Source organism: Nipponia nippon, unplaced genomic scaffold (assembly GCF_047370975.1).
Source record: "Nipponia nippon isolate SJK-2023a ecotype South Korea unplaced genomic scaffold, ASM4737097v1 scaffold_4, whole genome shotgun sequence".
Classification (NCBI taxonomy): domain Eukaryota; kingdom Metazoa; phylum Chordata; class Aves; order Pelecaniformes; family Threskiornithidae; genus Nipponia; species Nipponia nippon.
The window spans coordinates 77,469,673-77,487,804 of NW_028262358.1; the positions used below are offsets into that span (position 1 = coordinate 77,469,673).

General features: G+C 44.8%; 1 protein-coding gene across 1 annotated transcript in view; it reads right to left on the reverse strand.

Moving 5' to 3' along the window:
* PRDM1 (PR/SET domain 1) overlaps window positions 1-18,132 on the reverse strand; it is a 102,906-nt gene that overhangs the window by 33,330 nt on the left and 51,444 nt on the right. The window lies entirely within an intron of this gene.

Below are 18,132 nucleotides of genomic sequence, written 5' to 3' on the forward strand. Positions count from 1 at the left end.
CCTTGGCAGCAAACGAGTCAGGTAACATACCCTGGAGAAGAGCACAGGTTTGTTGTATCATCATTTACTTTGCGTCTGGCTTGCTCAAAACTGCCTTATCAGAAACTTCTGCCCCGGAGGCTCCCGAGGCAACGGAGGGGGCTGACAATGCAGGTCAGGCACAGCAAGTCGCCAGCAGCGTAATGTGGGGCACGCAAACAAACTGGAATAATGCCGGGCAGGAGGGCTCCTCGGACCTACGCTTTCCATTGGAAAGTCTAAACAAACAACACAGTTTGTGGGCAGCGCTACTCCGCTGCAGTCACCGGGAAGAAGGAAAACGGTTCAAAGCGATTCAGGATACAAACCCACGGCTACGTACACACACCTTGTGCCGGCAGCCCACAATATCAAAGGATGGCACGTCACATCAGCAAACCATTCTAACGCTCAGTCTAACACGAAACTCAAAAATTAACAGCAAAGCAAGTAATCTGCATCATGCTTCCCCCCCCCCCCCCCCCCCAATAAAAAGGAGTTAATTCATAAAGCAAAATACAGCACGGTTCTTTGTTCAGCTGTACCTTCATGTGTCCGCACAGCACAGGTTCCCCACCTCCAGCTCATGCATCTCAGGATTTTAGTCCATATGGAAAGTCTGCCATTCACTCTCACACCCCTAGACAGGCATGCACGCACGCACGCTCGCACACCCGCACACGCACACCACACCCCCGCTCTCGCTCCCCAACACTCACTGCCTGGAACCGCTCCGAGGATTTTAGGATTTCCTCTTGCTAGCAGATTCCTCCCTCCCCTTGCATCCACTCCACCCCGTTCTGTAATTAGGCTTAACAAGAGCAATTAACAAAACAAACTCCTCTCCGCCTGGTGGCCTGATAATTCTGATTGTCATAATGTATTAAGATGTGTAAGCCAGTTTAAAATAAAGGTAAATTACAACATTGCACAAGAGCCATTTTGCACCTATTTTTACTGCTTTTATCATAGGGATAATGAGCATTCAGCCACGCCTTTAATTTAAAACAGAAAAAAACCAAAACTCACGTCCAAACAGCAGAACTCAAAATTGTCACTTTTGGACCAACGAGAGTGTACTGGGGGTCTGCTAGTTTGTTAGTGGGCAGATCCCTCCTTAGCGGGCACAGAGTTAGTGGGCTAGTTTATTAGTGGGCACAGCAAACTCTATAGAAACGTATTTTCCTTTTTGGAATTACCTAGTGACCCTAAAAATTCTAAGACGTAAAATCAAGTTTAAATGCATCTTCTGGCTTTACAGGCATCCACGAATCACTGGATTGTAGTTGTTCGTTTTTCCCTGCCTGGTGTCTAATGGCATGATACAGGAGGCCAAAGCCTCAAAATTTTTCTGGTGTTTGGTCTATCCACTTTCAGTTCACTTTCCATCAGCAATCAAATCAAAGAAATTTAGTGTCAGAATCATCAAAAAAACAATAATTGAAGACTAACTGATTTCAGGTGGTCAGCGGAGAAACTTTGATGTCCTTTGACTTCAGTGAGCTATGGGTCCAACCCACACAGAAAATTCACACACAGCCTGAACTCAACTGGAAAACATATCTAGTTCTTGTTCTGATTATGCACTCTGGGAGCATGTAATTAAAACTGTCAACATAAAATTAGTAAACATATCAAAATTGTAAGTGCACAGAAAACTCACGAGCAGAAGAGAAGACCAGAAAATAAAAACCAGTTTGGTATCTGACACGGACTCAGGTTCATATGAACTGAAAAAATATTCTGCTCCCTCAGATACGTATAACTCGATTCACAAAACCACCTGCCAACTAACCACAAACAACTGAAAAAAAGAAACAAAGAAAACAAGAAAGGCTGGCGTTGCTAGCGTATTGTTGGAATCCTGCAGTTTCTAATAAGCTAGACATGTTTTCCTAAGTCAATGATTTCATCTCTGCTGGGTGTCAACATTTGCACAAGAATAATTTTGGGGGTCAGAAAGACATCAGCAAATGAGATTTCAAAAGGTTTCATAAGAGCGCAGATTGCTCAAACACAGGGAAAGGAGGGTTTCAGCTTCCAGAAGTTCACTCTTCTGCTTCTTCATTCCTCCTTCCCTGAAGCTGAGTCAAAGTTCTGTAAAAACGTACAGCGAACCATCAGATTTGCAAGACAACAGTCTCACCTAAAAAGCCACACTTTGCAGTGAGAGGAACGCTCCAACAAGACAGTAAAAGAGACCATTCTGGTGCAGAATCGGGCACTCTTTTGAACGGTAGGAGATGCCAGGCGTAGAATTGCATACAGAAACTCAGTTCTGCACTCCTGGCATACGACGCACCATCTTTTTTTTCCACCAGATCTCTTTCTCATTCAGTGTTCAGAAAGAAGAGTGCCGATTAAAAAGTCATTTTTCCAGATTTTTTCTCTTTTGCCTTACTTGTACCACAGACCGTTCAAATGGAAGACAAACCAATTTTGTTTAGTATTTTTCCACTTTGCTCATCACAAAACAGCAGCACTTGAATGCCTCACAAATATCAAATAATGACTAATCTGATTTTCACAATACCTCCCCCATATGCTGATGAAGGTAGTATTGCTATTCTCGCTCTGCAGAAGGGGCATGGAGACACGATGACATTAACATCAAAAGTGTACATTAATTTTGGGAGGGAGAGCAGCTGATTTACTCAGCACAGCACAGCATATTACTTTCTATGTTCAACGCATTTCTCTTCCTGGCATCTGTGACGGCTCTGTATTTTGCAGGGCTTCACACCGGGCACCCAGAAGATGTCAAAATTCATGACCACCTGCAAAAGGCTTTGCTGAGGTAGACTGGCACAAATCTTACTCGAAATCATGCGCAGAAATAATACCTGGTTCCTCAGAGCAGAGCTCGCCTGCCCCAAGAAGAGCAACGCTTCCTCCGACCATGGCCATTTTACTGCCTTACGCTGCAGCGAACGAGATGGGGGGGAAGAGGTGTCTTAAAGATAAGATTTTATTACACCACCCCAATTCATCTCCCCTAGCAAGCCTGTCTGATGCCTGAATGAGGCAAGTAACCAGCAGAAAAAACAGTAATTAAATGAGTAATTAAAGACTGTATCGTAATGCATAAGAGGATCAAATTGGGGTTAGGCAAACAATCTAAACTCTGGAGAACTTGCGTTTGCAATTTTAATAATGTTCTTCAACAGTTTTTGTGACGATTCTTGAAACTGCAAATCGAAAAAGCAGAGATCCCATGAGCTGGCATCCCACTGACACCCGCACGGATCATCAGCAGAGCTGGGATATTCTGACCTGCCACAGGCAGACCTCAGCAGAGCTGGCTCAGAGCAACCATACGGTTGGTTTGGGCCAGCTCAGCACAAGCGCTGGAAGGGACAGGACACCTCCGCTGGTGGGTTTCCCCAGGTGACATGCTGGAAGCAGAGGAATGACTGCTTTCAGGCATCTCGGTTTCATGCCAGGTTTGGTGCGGAGTTTGTTCCTCCTCTCCTCGCTGCCTGCCTCAGCCCATCCTCCAGACCTCGCCTCAGAGTTCTGGTTGGTTTCCTTGCCTAAGCAAGTCCTCACCTTGTTCCTCCTGACCCCTCTTTGTAGTTTCCCTTTCCAGTCACTCCCATTTTCCTCTCCCACACCCAGGCTCCTTGTGCCAAGTCTTCTCATCAAGCCAGTTTCAGTCCCTCCTGGTTCCTCATCCGCGCCGCGCTTCTTCCCCTTCCTGCTCCGCGCAGACGCGGTGCCCTCTCCATCCCCACGCGCCCCTGCCCGCTGACGAGCAGGCCCGGCCCCCGCAGCCCGAACAGCAGCGCGCTGTCGTCAAGTCTCCAGCCGCCTCCCGGTGCTCCTCTGCAGGCACGTAGCGGTGAGCCCGGTTCACGCGTTGAGCAGACGTGGTGTCAAGCCAACTGGAAGTCCTGTGACTATGTTAGTATGGCACTGAGCCCGAGCTAATAAGCCCTGGTGAGAAGCCGGATATATTAGCTTGGGCTTAGCACCGTGCTAATGCAGTCAGGCAGCTTTTGGATCAGAGCTGGCTTACATCCCACCCGCTTTTAACACCGAGCTTGCTCGTCTTCATCTACAATAACCCATAAAGATAAATCCCTCGGTCTTGTACCAACCTTACTCTCAGTTTCCCTCCTCCCTGACGCTGCTGATCTCCAGGCACAGTCTCTCCTCCTTCATAATCCCCTCCAGGTTCAGCTCTTGCCCATAGGCTTTTAAAAACAGCTCCTTTTGGATGACCCTCTGGCCTCAGGATGGTTTGCAATAAGCATGCACCGAACGTGCACTCTTCTGCTCTCAGTTCTAGACCCAACAGCATTCGCTCATTGAAGCGAGCTGTGATGCCCTCCTACAGCTCCCGCGGGGACTGCTCTGCCAGTCGTCTAGGCTGGCTTCCAGCTCAAAAGCAATTCTGGTCGTGGGAGTCAGGGATGGAGGTGGTGACAGGACTGGTGTGTGTCCTGGTCTTGCTCTGACAGAGACCCGATGTAAGCAAAGCACATGTGCAGTTCCAGGAACTGGGAAGTGCTCCCGGCAGAGGGACAGTATTCGAGCATCCCTGACAGCGGCCACCACCCTCCCCTGCCACATATGCTGTCCTTCCCTGGGCCACTGAACCTGTCATTCAAACTTCTGCTCCAAAAAATGGGGGCTGTCATGGTGGAGATTACTTTTCTAGTCGTCTTTTTCATGGTGGAGATGTGAAAAGTCATCACACTCCTAATGTTAGCAACACAATTTTTGACATAGCCAAGTTCTTGCAAATGTCAAAATAGATTTTGGGGAAAAATACAGCCTGAGGAAAGTAATATGTAAGGAACAACTGAGCCACACATTTAGAATTTGGTACATTTATGAGCACCTAAAAGTGGGATCTCCTAATGCAAATGGTCTGTCTGTCTTAGCAACAGGTGATGCTACCAGCCCTGCTTATACTAGAAATCAGTTTCCTGACATTAATTTTAGGGGGATGTTATTGAACATTCTCCTTTGTACAAGAATGAGAATATTACCATCACACACAAATCACATACAAAGCACGTGCATAGATTTAAACCCTATTTCCTTGGCCTGCTATTCCTCTTTCAGTGGTCCAGACCAATGCACTAGAACTGTATTAATCATACAACGTGGCAAGGTTTGAAAAAGACTGAGAGGATGCTCCTGTGCCAACAAGTTTACATAAAGCGTGCTTTTTCATATACTAAATCCTAAAGGGCAATGGAGACAACAGAAATGCTGATGCTACTATTTTTCATCACTGCTAAGATTAAAAAAATAAGCAAGGGACTATCTAATTGCAGTAGTTTGCTGTAATAAAACCAGATCCTTAAGTGACCAATTTCATCACCATATAATAATTTAAAAAAAAATATTTTTTTTTTTGAAAGATTAATTTACACCGGTCTGTCCTGGCATACCCCTTATCTAAAATTATTCGCACTACGTGCACACAAATCGGGCAACAGGGAGTAAGGGAAGCTTGCAATCAGACCTAATGCCTTCCCTTCCTCTCAGCCCCCAGTACAGGACAGCCACTTCCTTTCTACAAACGCTTCGCTCAGATCTGTACACAAGACAGGCCACATCTTCCGGGGAGGCTCAAAGTCTTTGCAGACGCACAGTTGCCTTCAAAGCATCACTGGAAATCTGTGTGGGAAGACTCTAAAATATCAAAACCATCCTATACTCTTTTCTTCTAAGCCAACGGCAAACGCCCTCTAAACTTAAGCTATCACTTCTCTGTTCAGTTTATTCTGGGCTGCAGAATAAACTTTCTGACTCCTGAAAAAGATGCACAAATACATAAGCTGCACCACATGTGCAAAGGAAAACAATAGGGAAAATCTCTATGTCCTTTCCAGAAAGACAGTTCTCTTCCTGAACATGAAAATTATGCATAAGCTTTTCCTGTTACCAGAAGCAGGCAAAAAGAAGGCTGGTGTGAAAATACTGCACTTCAAAATGTAGCTTTATCTGTCCTAAATCCAAACTGACTTACCTTTTGGATCAACACTCCATTACCGTCTTGCCTGATTTTCTTCTCCCAAAGGTAACCGCTTGCCCTCTAGCAGATTCACAAGTTATTTAAGCCATCATCTTCAGCCTTAAGAAATCCCCAGCTGAAAGTTTGCTACGGCACTTGTAACCACAGCCCAGCAGCGAGCAGGACGCGACGCTGCTCTTCCTCACGCAGCGCTCAGGCGGCCAGCCCATGCTTGCTGACTACGGACGAGAGATTGTCATGTTTTCTCCGTTTCCCCCATTTCTAACCTGAGAGCTACCCTGCGCAGCGGGATGAGTTTCAGAGAAGACACATCCTTTGTACCCTCTCCTTGCTGCCAGATGTCCTCTGCAGTCAGTTCACGGCTTTTGTTTTGTATTTCGCAATAGCTTAGCAATTTTGGTAAAAATTCAGACTACTACTACTGAAAAAAGTATGTATTATTCCTAAAGAAGGTGGAGAGGCCAAAAGATATGATCTCAGTTAAATCCTCTGAACTTCTCTCACTTCGCATTTCTTTCTGACTCGCAGGGCCAGGTTTTTGCTAGTCCTATGTATAGATAAATGGATCCCTTTGAAATATGGTCAAGCTGACAAGGTGTGGGGCAGTATAATCGAGATGTTATTTCCCTGAAATACCTGGCACATTTGCAGTGTGCTAGGACACCAAAAGAGTGTAAATTATCACAACTCACTGCGCAGAGAGAAGAGTGCCCTAACAGACCTTCGGAGGTTCACGACGGGTTTCCAAGGATGGATGCTGTAACCCCACAGATACCAGTGAGGCTGGGTAAACTGGTTTAAGTCTAGTGAGGATCTAAAGACAAACAGGTACCAGAAATTCAGTGTATGTGCTGGTTACAGAAACATACAAGGCACATGGAAATATATTTTTTCAGGTTAATTTACATAAAAATAGATTTGACTTTTGGATGTACAGTAGACCTGATTTTGCAAACGTCCGTGTTGAAGAAATCTAAACAAAATCCATCTGCATGCTTATAAACATGTAAAAGTGTTTAAGGGACACAATATGTTAAAAAAATCAACAATAATGGTTAGTCCATGCTTCCAATTATATTCTTTCTTCAATTAGTCTTCAAGAAACTAACACCTCTATTAATCATTTCAATTAACTCCACGCACCACATGACATCCGCACCAGCAGCCCATATGTTGCGTTCCAATCACCCAAATATTAAAGCCTTTTTAATTGATTGATCTAAAGAACATTCAACAGGCTCAAGGTGGCAGCCAGCCAGGAAATCCCAAAAGAAGATGACAAAAAGGTGGGGGTGCTAAACCAGCTTCCCAATTTGTTTTTCCTCTTCCTCCAGGGTTCACTAAGTTAATCCAATCACAGCCCATAAAGCCCCTTTTTAATAAAATAAATAAATAGATAAGAGAACACACATGTTGGCTTTCCCCCAGAGAAGCCCCCTCTGCTAAAGCCGGAGAGCCATCCTGTTAAGAAAGTGCCGCATACGAGGGTGCATTTTTTATCCAGCAGAAATATTTAGCTTGGCCGCCCGCCAGAGAATGCTGAAAGAATAGACTGAATTAGGGGATTTACCTTCCACGTGTTTGGCACGCGTCATTAGAGGCTCTGAAGAGCTTGACTCTTTCGCTCTCTCACTCTCTGTTTTTTCTTCCCCCCCCCAGAGCTTTGATGCAGAGAATAAAATATGAGCTATAACAGCAGCTGATGTGTTGCATTTCTAAGTGTTGGCACGATGGCTTTTGTTCTGGTGAGGAAAACTGATGCCCAGTTTCTAAAGGTAATTTTTGTTGTTTTTTTTTTTTATTCCAGTCAGGTACAGGGTGATATGTTTCAAAAGCATTCACTTTAATGCAGGAAAAAATCATGCTATTTTTCTTTCGCTCTTTTCCTAAAAAGAAAAAAAAGTTTTTGATCTTTTCCGTCGACAGATTTAACCTTGGAGAAAGTGGCTTAAAAGTAAATTCCTTAAGGGAAACTCCAACCACAGAGTATTTTAGGAGCTCATTTGAAAGGTGAGTTTTGTAACAATAACCCATGAGTTGCTCTGTCATTTGACTTTTATATGCTGTCATGTGGACTTATGTTATTTTAAAAAACACTTCTTTACATAAGTACTTAGGTCCTGCAAATACCTCTTAAGATGTATAACCAGAACACATTAGTCAAGACGGTTGGTCCATACCTCAAGTAACCCATGCACCTTTCCAGAGTTTCTAATTTGTGAAGGGAAAGAGGACATTTTAAGTTAGCCTCTGCCCCTTACAGAGGGGGGGGAAAAAAAAACCAACAGCAAAAAACGCCCAACAGTTTCCAGCTGAATAAAAGCATGGAGGCCCTTAAACCAACAGTAAATGCAAACATTTGTGTCTGGCACACATGCCAACCCCGTTTACAGGGCAGAGTCGAGCAGAACAACTCCCAGTGCCACCAACACCCATCACCCATCCACTGAACTGGTGAGAGCACCGGGGAGAGCCCTGCTGCAGCTGCCTCTGCTGTACCGCCTCATCACAGTATCAGATAAATAGTCACACATGGGTTTTATCATTATTGATTCAAGCAAATCAGTTTAGAAGCTATTTGTTGACGTGCTTACTCAAAGCAAGGTTCAAGCAGAGTTTCTGAACTGGTGCTGGCTGTATCTTTATCCCATCTTCGTTTGCAAATAAATCTGGGTCTGACTTTGGTTCAGCTAAATTCATGTCACCAGATGACAGCATGTGATTTTTCATCTCTCCTTCAGTAAAACTACTTCATTGTGCCTTGCATATCAGGAGATCCCAGGGGCTACAGAAAAGCAACTAAACGAATGGATACCGGCCCTCAACTGAAACTACAAGGTATTAACTCCAGCGTCAGAAGGGTGCTGAGGACCATCTCCTCGCTGAACGTAAAACACCTCAGCTGCAGGGACCTCCTCATAGCTGAAGGGCAGGCCCATAGTTTATCACTTCTTAAATAAATCATTCATAATTCATAGCCAGGTTGAAAACCACACAAATAATGAGCTCTCGGTATTACTCAGCGGAAAGTGAGAACTGGAGTTTTCCACCCAAACCCGTAAAGGCTGACAAGCTCAGACATGTTTTTGTGAGCTCCTTCCTGGACCTCACGTTTTTAATTCAATTTAAAGAAAGCTAGGCAGCCACTTCCCCCCTGTCTTTTAAGTAAAGATGTTAACATCCGTGCTACTAATACAACTACCCCTTCTTTTATCAAAGGCTTCAGCAATCGCAGAGGCTTTCTTTTCATCACAAGGAAAACCTGCAAAAATAAAGCTGCCTAATACTGCTGCTGAGTGGGCAGGTTTGGCTCTGTACACTGCACAGATGCCAGCCGGTGGCTGAAGCACGGCTTTATGTCTCCAGCGGAGCATCTTTGCTGCTAATTGAATCTCCAAACGACTGGCCATGCAGCACTTGGCTACTGCATGCCAGTAGCAGTAGGAACTGCAACAGATAATTCCCTGCCGGTTGTTTCCACTTTATCAGAAAACAGAGTTAAGTGTTCTGGACTGACAGTCCCAAATGGGGTAACTCCTCTGCAGAAAAGACTGCAGGTTTAATAGAAAATAATTGTCAGCCAAGGTGCGGGTGCTGCAGGCTCGCATTCCACGACACAGCACCACGGGGCAGCACACGCTTTTCCATGCAAACCCGTAAGCAAAGGCGTTTGGTGCTCCCCGCTCCCCCGGCACAGGGCTGCCTTCCTGGCAAACGCCCGCCGACACAAAAGGTCCGTCTCTGTTACCTCTGGCCTCCGTCGTGTGCGACCACAGGAATATCCGGGCGTCCACGCCTGCGACTGGGAACTGCCCGCCTGCTTTGCCTCTTCAGCGGTTGCAGTGAGGCCAAGCGTATTTCAGTGCTGATATTTTGGAGCTTAGGCCAAATAACAGAGAACATTGGTCTGACAATACCAGTTCAGCGGCAAATTGCTTGATGTGTTTGTCATCATTGCAACAAACTTGTTGTGTTTAAACACAGTCTGCCACGCTTATATTTACAGATTAAAAATACGACCCTTTTAAGTGAAATAAAAAAGCTCTTTTTTTCCCCCTACTTCTTCTCCCTCTTTGTTTTTAATTAAAACCCCGAACCAACGCATGTATCCATCCTTCTTTCTGTAATAGTTTGGGACTCCACGCTCAAATACTATACAGATAAAACGAACCTTTATGTGTTACCGATTCGCAATGCAGTAAATTCTCCTTTCCAAACCTGCCGTCTTCATTAAAATCTTATTTGCTTGGTAATCTCCTTTGATCGCTAAAGTTATAAGAAGCCCCCTCCTCTTCTTTTGATACTATCAGTGTAGCTTTTGACCAGAGAGCGTGATGAATTAAATGTATGACAGATATGACAGGTGAGGAGTGCTTGGAGAGGGCTTAAACAGCAGGGATAAGACAAAGCCCCCATTTAAGAACAAAACCCCTACCCGATGGCTAGCCCATTAATGACCGACCACTCTATTTGTCCTGGTGGATGAGGAGCAAGCTGATACTACAGACAAAGCTTTGTTAGCCATGGGGCTGTTCTTCAATCAGGCCACACAACCAACTAATTGAAATGCCCAGTTTTCCCCCCTCAGGATTTGATATACAAGCTAGGGGTTTTGTAGGTATACTCTTTTTTTTTTTCCTCCCTTTTTTTTTTTCCTATAATGTATTAATTCAGCCACCACAAGTTTACAGCTGGACTAAGTGGAATTACAGCATATAAACCTGAAAATCTATCTGCAGGGATCCAGCTAAGCCCTGGAGAGAGACAAGTCCAGCAATACAAATCCAAGGAATTTTGGAAGTCAATCCATTAGGATTACTAGGCCTTTGATTTTGGAAGTCGCAGGCTCAAAATATGGAAGCGATGAACTCTCAATCTTCCTTCCTTTTAGCCTCTTTTCAGAGGACTTATTGACCCCATTTTTTTCTATTAAAACACATTGATAAATGTGGATAGAATTATATTGTTTTTCCACTGTATTTACCATGAAGGAAGACAGGAAAATATCTGTTTTCCTGAACTGATGGTTAACATGCCCTTTAAAATTTCCTATGTATTTTCTACGTGTTCACAGTTGTCACAAGCAAACTCGTCACCTTTCTCAACAGCTAAAGACTGCTCTCCCCCTCTTTAAGTTCATGTTAATTTTCAGCAGCACGCTGTGCTGTACCTAAACGAGGAGTTTTAGGCTCTAGTTACTTTAAACTAGAGGGTGGCTCACAGAGGTGAAGAAATCTCCGTGCCCCCCTGCAGACCAGGATTATATTCTCAATGGGCAGTCTCTTACTTCAGCCTACCAATCTGTGGTTAGCAGAAGGCCAGCAGTTTCCCAAGGTAGGTGCCAAAGCGATACTCATTGCTAAACCCAACTGTTAAAGAAAAGAAAAATTAGATTATAGGGATGCAGCAATGAATCTTGACTTTATCCTTCCTCTGGATATAACAGAAAGCACTAACTGAAGCAAGAAGAGTCTTCACTTTCAGAAGAACTTCAATTTTTATCTTTGTTCCTTCCTGTCCTGCCCTTGCAGCGTGCTGTAGCTGAATCACAGGTGCTGGTATCAGGAAACCTGTGTTCTGTTCTTAGCTTTGCCACAGGCTTCTTACGTGGCTTCTGGCATGCCTTGTACCCTCTCCGTGCCTCAGTTTCCTTATATAAAAATGCAAATATTCCTACCTATTTCAGAAAGAGTGTGGTCTGGTGGTTTAAACCACAGAATCAAGACACCCGAATTCTCAAACTGAATACGGTATCAATTACTGCTGTGGCTTTGAAGCAACTACCCTTACCTACCCCAGGGGTCAGCTTCCCCTGGAAAATGTTGAATGGCCAAAACCCAGGCTTCCTGGTCAAATATGTGTGCACCTTTACAAGTGAGTGATATTTCTGGCTGGATGAGAGCTTGGCCTCACCTTGCAGTCAGACCGCTTACCTGGAGCGCAAGAGAAAAGACGGCCTGAGCTACGGCCAGCAAAGCTTTGGGGAGCTGCTCTCACTAGCAGGCTGCGGTGACCGCCTCTCCCAGTGCTCGTCCCCAGGCCACCCAGCAGAGCTGGCCTGACTCTGGCCCAGCTTTTACGGTCCCAGTTCAGCATGTGGAGGCGTAAGGCTAAAGTCCCAAATCTTCACCAAGTGGGACAAAGGGCTGAAACGATAGTTTTCCCCTTCCCCAAGGAGCACCGTGTAACTTTTGGCTATTCTGCAGCAGACCAGTTGGTCTCTCACGCTCTCTCCTCCTCCACTTTTCCTCCGTGAAAAACTCCCCAAAGTTTTGAGTCCGTTCCACTCAGAATAAGTAGCAATTTGAAAACTTTCACAAGGCAGAAAAAGCATTTCCTGCCTGGCTCTATCTCATGGCTCTCTGGCTCACTGGACACTTGCAAAGGTTAATTGAAGAATGCTTAGATATTCCTAATATGCAAAGTCCCAAACAAGTGGCAAGTGTTAACGTTACGAAGCGTAAAAGAGTCATTCAGAGATAATAACCTTACAGAGATCTAGAGGAAAATAATGTCAGCCTCACAGAAATACGCATTTCTTCACTATGGACTCCAATAAAGACAGGCAAAGTTGTTACCAGTATCATCACTAACCTCGTACTGAAAAAGACAGACTGATTTTTAGAAAAAAAGACCACAGGGACTCAGATCAATAAATTAAGGGGGGAAAACAACCAAAAAGCATTAATCCGGGGTATTTTGGTTTTGAATGCGCAGATCTGAACGGAAGCTGCATTTTTTTAGACAGCTTTCCAATCTCCCTATTAGATATAATGTTATAGTCTTAATACACATGTTGCCTACTAGATGTGCTCTGACTTTTATAGATGTCAACCTCATTTCTTAATTCAAGACATTTGTCTCTTGTGATCTCTGCACCTCTGGGTTAGAGTTCCAGCCAAAGAGGTGACCCAGCTCCTATCTACAATGCAGCCATAAAATCCTCCGGCGCTACATCCCCGAGAGCTGCTGCTGCCCTGTGAAAAGGCCTGGATTTTGTCTGTCTGCAGCTCAGCACCCAGAAAGGACATTTTGCAGAAGGGCTCGGTGGACATCCAGGAAAACTGCTTTCAGGACCTTATCTGAAGGACAATACTTAACTTTCACCACCTGGGCCTGGCCCCTGAAAGGAAACAGTCACACTCAATTATTGTCTTTTTCTAGACAATTACTATTTAATCAAACCTCCAGCTGATATTAACTGGTGGAAAAAAAGGCTATTTTTAGTCAGGACAGTGATTCCCCCTCACTCCTTTCATCTATGAGTAATGTATTTCCTTTTGCTCTCAGTACCACAAACCAGTCCACACCAGATGCTCAGTATTAGGTAAAATTAAAAATGTGGGCATCATACCCTTTGAAAGATGCTTTGAACTCAAATTAATATACCTAAACCCACTATTTAAATTAAAGATATCCTGTCTCTCTGCTGTGTAGTTTTCCCTTTTATCAGAAGGGGAATTTTAGTCCATTTAAAGGTTTTTTGGTTCAGCTCCACAGACCACACTTTGACTTAACAACACATTGTAATTTCCTTTTAGCCACAAGAATAAAGGAAATGTATAGAAGCAACACCATAATCTTGTCAAGCACCCACTTTTGTTTCCCTGAACAAGCCTGTTCAAGAAAATGCAAAGCCTAAGATTTTTAAGATGTTTAGATCATGGAATACTTTTATTGAAAACAGACATATGTATTTTTACGCATCTACTGATGTACCCGCGCACATAAAATATATGCCTACTAAATTCTTTTATGGACAAGAACAGAGCAGTCTGCAACCTGCAGAAGTTTTGCGGAGTTCACTCCCCTTGCCTCAGCATTTTACCTTTTCCAGACTTTTGCCCAGAATCCATGTGGATGCTGGAGAAAGCCCCACCAATTCTCACACCCAGGGAAGTAACAACCGGGGAGCGCCTGCACCCAGACTCAGCTCTGAGCAGGGCTCCCTAACTGCTGTCAGAAGCAAAAACGTGGGAGCAATGTAAAATACACCGATTCCTCATGTACCTCTGTGTATATAAGAAATGGGCTCCTGCACTACTTGGGCCATTTATTTGCACCTTTAATCTTTTTCAAAACACAATGATTTCAATGCAACTGCTCCACGTCTGGAGAGCTACAGGACTCGATGCAGTTTGCTGAACATACTCAGACTTTTTTATAAGCAAACGCTGTCCACCTCCACATTCAATCTATCCCCTCTTGATGTCACCCTTGATGTCACCACTGACAGCACTCAGAGTACAGGTGGAGGTGTAAGAGCTGCCCCTTCCCTTTGGCACTGAGCCACGGAGCTGTGAGCGCCACAGCAGTGGGGGGCTGGCCTTTTTTGGGTCCCGCGGGACCGCGAGGCACGCCCCGACACACACGGCGAGCCCCGGGGGCACCCACGCGTGCTCTGGGAGCACCCAAGTGCGTGCGGGGCTCTGCAGACCCCGAGGTCTCGCTCGGTCCCCGGCAGCTTCGCTGAGGCCAAGGCACTAAGGGGCATCCCGGCCCTGGCTGCGGCACGGGGCGAGGGACCTGCCAGGACAGAAGCCACCCACCAGGCTGGAGAAACCCATGCTGAACCCGCTGCGCTGAGCAAGGGGAGAGGTATTAGTCGGCAGTGCTAACGATGCCAAGAAAACGCATTTCAGGACAAAGCAAAGGGGCAAGTTAAGCATCTGCGAGTTCTCTCGGGGCGGGTTAGACAGGGATAGTAAGGCAGTTTATCCCCAAGAGCTTTCTCCTCGCTGGAGGTGTTGAGTTAACTGGCGGTGACCTGCCACTGACCCACAGGCAGCATCTGCAAGCAGTGCGCAGCGGTGGCAGCCAGGAAGCCCTCTCCCAAACAGCGCCCTTTCAAAACACCACTCCAAAAAGCAACAGCTGAGGTGACCCAGGAGTCAGCCGCCCAGCCCCATCCAGCATGGAGGACGGCTCCCTTCACCCTCCTGGGGTTTCATCCATCTTCATTTGCTTTTTCTTGCTGCCATTTCCTCTGACTTTTCAAACTTGGGACACTGGTAGCTATTATTCATTCTCTTGTTTCTTACCAGCCGCGCAGCAAAGAGCTGCAGCTTTATCAATAAATACCACATCCGTGCTTCTTCAGCCATTATTTTAATCGCTGATTTTTTCTGCTCAGGTATCTCTTGAGCAAAAGCAGGTTTTACTGCATTATTGCAGTTTAGGTTTCTAAGAGAGAAACATCTCAATGCAATGATTAAACATCACTCTGGGTGGCCGCAAAATTACTTGCTAATGAAAACTCCAAATAGGAATGAAAATATAACTGCCCAAACCATTTGAGGTTAAGCAAGTAGGAACACACATCTTCATTGTGTACCCTTTTTGCCCATAAAGGGTGAAGAGGTGAAGCAGCAGGACTCATCCTTTCCACCCCCAACAATGGTGTAAACAGAGGTGCTCCAATTTCCAGCTATAACAAATCATTTAGCTCTGGGTAATTCCAATAATTTTAGTCAGCAACTTGCAAAACTGCATAACTTGTACTCAGTTGACATAGATTTGAGTAATCTTGTTCCCGTGTCTGGTTAAGAAGAGACTGATAATATATTTTTTTTGGTGTCACAGTGGAGAGGGGGAGAGCAAGCCCTTCTCTTCCTCTCCACTTCTGGGTGGTTTGGAAGGGACGGGGGAGAAAAGAAGGTGTTGGGGGAGGAAAACTGGGGGAGAGATGGAAAAGCGAGCAGGAGTCCCTGTAGCAGATTTGGGTGTGGGATCACGTTCTCCATTCTAAGAACGGACCCCAAAACTCCCATACCTGAACCCTCCTTCCCAAACGTGAGAAGACAGGCTGTCCAGCTTGCGTTAGTGGACGACGATGGTGGGGAAGGCATACAAATGTGCAGCTGGTGACAAGAATCTCTCCGCTCAATAGTAAAGACAGAAAGAGTCAGAGATTCTGCATAAGAGGAAGAGATCGAATGACTTCCCCAGGGTTTCACTGACAGCAGACAGCAGGGACAGGAGCTGAACCCACGCATCCTGAATCACAGCCCTTCGTCTCAATCACAAGACCCTCCTTCCTCTTGTATGTTTTGCACTATCTAGGGTAATCAAGGAAAAGGCTGCCTCGCCCTCCTAAATCACGAATTGAACACTAAACCTATAAATCACCTAGGAAATTCATATGTCTCGATGGAAGGGCAATGGGTTCCAAAGAAATGACAAACCTCGCTATCGCTCCGGAAGGAGAGTGTCATTTCCTATGCTGGTCATCCGTGTTGAGTCAAGATCAATTTAAATGGCAATAGGTTAGAAAACGCAGAGCCTTTCTTAGAAAAGATGCAAAAGAGCACATCTACGCCATGCAGCACACTCTCTTGCAAAGCCCACCGAGCCAGCCTCAAGCCTGCTGACTGCGGAAGAGTGTAGTGTTGCGAAGGGCATCACTGCCTCAAGAAAGCAGTGCAGATACATTAGCAGCTAAGTTAATAAGCCTTACAGCTCAGAAAGGCACACAATTTTAAGTCCAGGGACATACTTATACTGTTTTTAAGGCTACCTCAAACACTGCTCATACTCTTGAAGGCCACCGAACCTTGTTCCATTATGCAACGCAACCATGATCTTTCTTGCTTTCTGCCTTCGCCAAGAGCGGGAAAGTATACGGTTGTGCTCTATAAATATGCCACGGGGTAAACAGCAAGGAGCTATTTCTTGAGCTTTTTCAGCTCAAGATTTTCACAGAAGAACAAAATTGACCTAAGCAAGTTCAGGCCAGTCTGAGAGGGGCTTTTCCATCACAGCGTTGCGGCAAAAAATCCTAGCCTTGCTAAGACAGTCTTTGTTCATTAGGAAAACAATTTTTTTATGAAGTTGCCTTTCTCATTGGGAGACTGGGCTGAGTGATCAGGCAGACCTCCTCTAGTCTCATCTTTTGTAGGAAATCTTCTAAGATATTTCTAAGAAATATCACAGTGGTCTAGACATTCAGATACTTCCAGAAGGATGAACTAGTAAAGCATTATGCATACCTTTTTCAGAGCAAGCCATACATAATAAAACAGAATTTTCCACCTTTGGAGAAAATTATAGCTGACTGAGCAGTATACGTGCACGTGCATGCCCATGAACACATACTATTTTCAGTATCAAGACCATCTTTAAGGAATTTCTCGCCCTTATAATCCATTTATTTTATGTAAAACAGATGCATGTCTTTGGGGTAGGCTTTGTCTTTTATATTGTGAATGTTCCTTTTAATTAAAACAGGAAATACAAATTTCCTCATCTAGTTTCAAGCCTGAAGCCCACTATCACAAGCAGCCGTTTGCAGATTCAGATGGAATCCTTTCAGCATCCCACAGTAAGTCTGCTGGTTGACTTCGGGATCTTTGGACACGTATCAGTCAGTGCAGCTCCACTGAGCTGTGCCCGTTTACACCAGCCATAAAGAAGCTGAACTAGTAGTGATGTATCCGGCCCGAGTTCCTTAAACAAGTCCTGAAACTGCATCCCAGATTGTTACATTAGTACTATTTAATACCTGCACAGCTGATGAGAATGCCGCCCTTGGTGGCACCACCTTTTGAAGTCACTGCTGTGTGCTGTGCCTAGTGGGATGAAGAACAACTAAATGAGAAAAGTAGCACACGTTACAAATGGAGATTATCAAACTGCAGTAGAAGGGAGCTGGGGAGGGGGGACACTGAATGATCCTTAATGCAAAATAATTCAGATGTATCTTTCTAATTAATTAAAAAAAAAAAAAAAAAAAAGTCTTCCCTTTTCTTCCCGTACCCAAATGAAGGCGGAAGCAAGCATTTCCCTTCCCGATGATGGAAGTGATACCAAGCGTTATGTTAGTATTAAGTGAACTTCCTCCCATCCATTTCTGTCAAGTTAATGTCATCTGACTCAAACGCGATTAATAAAAGCGGGCTGTTCAGTTCCGACAAACTAAAGCCTTGTAAATTTATAGACACAACTGCTTCAGGCTCCCCCTATGGTTGATCAGACAGGGTGTCTTTTGAATGGACTCAAAGAAATACATTTTCACACCTGTCAGGCCTAGATTAATATCCCTGCTAATTGCACTTTAGGAACGGCCAATTAGTTCTAGTTACAGAAGCTTTCATGGGTAAGGGGGAGAAGCAGCCTGCTATCAC